Source organism: Corylus avellana, unplaced genomic scaffold (genome assembly GCF_965113065.1).
Source record: "Corylus avellana unplaced genomic scaffold, dhCorAvel1.hap1.2 HAP1_SCAFFOLD_198, whole genome shotgun sequence".
In the NCBI taxonomy this organism is placed as follows: Eukaryota; Viridiplantae; Streptophyta; class Magnoliopsida; order Fagales; family Betulaceae; genus Corylus; species Corylus avellana.
The window spans coordinates 20,001-22,500 of NW_028290587.1; the positions used below are offsets into that span (position 1 = coordinate 20,001).

Here is a 2,500-nt window from a genome sequence, read left to right on the forward strand (position 1 = left end):
TGATAGAACCCCATTTGTTGTTCCCCAGAAATGCCTGATCGGAATACGGAAGAATAAAAAAACTAAAATTTTCTGATATATTTTACCGCCGTTCATTTGCTCTCTTTATTTTTTCTCACAAATTCTGATCTTGCTTGCTAATGATCTAGATTCATACTAGATTCATATAAAGATCTGGAAGTATAAGGAAAAGAATAAAATAAAGAATAAATAAAAAAACTCTTTTTTTTTCATTGAAAGCTTTATTTGATTATTAATCAATTTATAAAAAACGAAAGGATTATTAACAATCCGTGAGGCGCTCTCACTAAAGTGCATATCCGTGTGTATATCAAATATATTACTCGCGTTTCTGTTACAATACGACTATTCTAATCTAAAATCTAAATAAAATAGAAATAAAATAGAAATAAAATAGAAAGGGTTTGAATTAAATCATAAGAATATGTATGATGTACACTTGATTTCCTTGGGATTGTAGTTCAATTGGTCAGAGCACCGCCCTGTCAAGGCGGAAGCTGCGGGTTCGAGCCCCGTCAGTCCCGACAGATCCAAATCCAATAAAAAAAATACATCAATTCATCTCTGCGTTTGCTGTGAAAAGGAGAACAAAAGAAATAGCAGAATTTCATTCACAAGAGGATACCCTCCTATTTTATTTATTTATTAGTTTCACATTTCTCATCAAATAAATATGGGAATTACCATTTATTCAACTAGTACCAATTGATAGGAGAAAGACATATGTAGATTAGTACAATGATTGGTAAAATTATATTCAGGATTCCAAGAAATACCGTACGGAGTCTGGCTTTTTCGATTATTCCCGATCTGTGTAATAGAGTACTATATGTTTACAGGGGGCTATACAGAAATGGAATTTGTACGATACAAAAAAGATTAACTTAACATAGTAACTTTGATATAATACTTTTAAGATTAAAAGTATATCCCTTTAGGGCTCCGATTTTGTGTAACCTCAATTAATAATTGAAATTATTAATGTGAATTTGAACCAATTTATCTCATTCAAATTTCACACTGAATTTTTGATATATGCATCCCAAAATTAATCCAAGGAAATGGGATATTAATAAAATAAAGCTCAAAGAAGATCCTATCTCTCTTTGTGAGGGAATGAATAATCTTTTTTAAGTTTAAGGGTCTTGCCGAAGAAAGAACAAACTTTTTAATGAATTTGATGGAATACTCGATTTTTTTATACCCGGACTCTCCTTATTTATACTACTTCTTTGTTTTCCAAGAAGATTAGATCATAAAAAGGGGGTTTAGAACTAAACTTCTTCCTTTTTACATTTCGCTTCTATTGGTTATTTTATTGGGGTTTTTTATAACCAATGTAAGTAAGTGTAAAGGCGGTCATATGATATTTCATCAGATGATTCCACAAGGAGGGACGTAGGTTATAGAAAAGAAAGAATGGAAAGGAAAAGAATGATAAAGAAAGTAAAGGAATTATTTATCGGATCAGGAATCAAAATTTGAATTCGGTATGGATAAAAGATCTTCCTATGTTATACTATTTAATTCTCGACGATGAATCAATTTGATAGCTCAGATATTGTTATTCATGATATTGCTCCGATTCGATATCGTCGAGATGTAATTCATCCCATTGAATATTGAATTTACAGGCGAAAGATTTATCAGCTCTATGGGATTAAATCCCGAGTTATTGCGAATTAATTAAAAATGAAACGATGAGATTATGGAAGTAAATATTCTCGCATTTATTGCTACTGCACTGTTCATTCTAGTTCCTACTGCTTTTTTACTTATAATATATGTAAAAACAGTCAGTCAAAATGATTAATTTGAATTAAACTTGACTGTTTAGTTTTTATCTTTTTATCAATGATTGAAAAGAAAAAAGAAAATGAAAAGTATTAAGATTTCGTGTCTTAAATGAAATAAGCGGACGAGAATCATCAGTATTTTATGAGATTCGATAGTATGGTAGAAAGAAATAGATGAATCTTTCTACCATACTTATTATTGTTATTGTAGTATATAAAGTCGTACTGTATAAAGATAGAGGTTTAATATAGATCAATCTGCAATATGTATCTTCATAGATATCAATTACATATATGTAATGTATTTACATAATGTACCAATTCTATTTCTTTGCTTCATCTATTTAATTTGTGTTGATTCCAATCATCAATCTGAAAAAATCGAAGGGCAATTCTTACTCTTACAATTCTAATTCCTAGAATTTCTGATTCTATTCAATATGAATCCCGATATCCATTGAAAGAATCAAATTGACGAAGGAAAAAAGAGTATAGGCCTATATTAATATTAATAAAATTAATAATGAAAAATTAATAAAAAGAAAATAAAATAATCTTTTTTTAGTATTCTGAAGAAGTAATTGATTGATCAGTTGACAGATGATCCAGTGGTTCATTTCCATGGGAACCTCTTTGGATTTCGAAAAGGATTAGTAAAGCCCACCGATTTTTAACGTTTGAAC

The 2,500-nt window shown here is 29.7% G+C and overlaps 1 non-coding gene across 1 annotated transcript; it reads left to right on the forward strand.

Moving 5' to 3' along the window:
- Nucleotides 1–471: 471 nt before the first annotated feature.
- TRNAD-GUC (transfer RNA aspartic acid (anticodon GUC)) lies at nucleotides 472–545 on the forward strand. Its single transcript has one exon. It is a non-coding gene; the product is annotated as a tRNA-Asp (tRNA).
- Nucleotides 546–2,500: the final 1,955 nt, after the last annotated feature.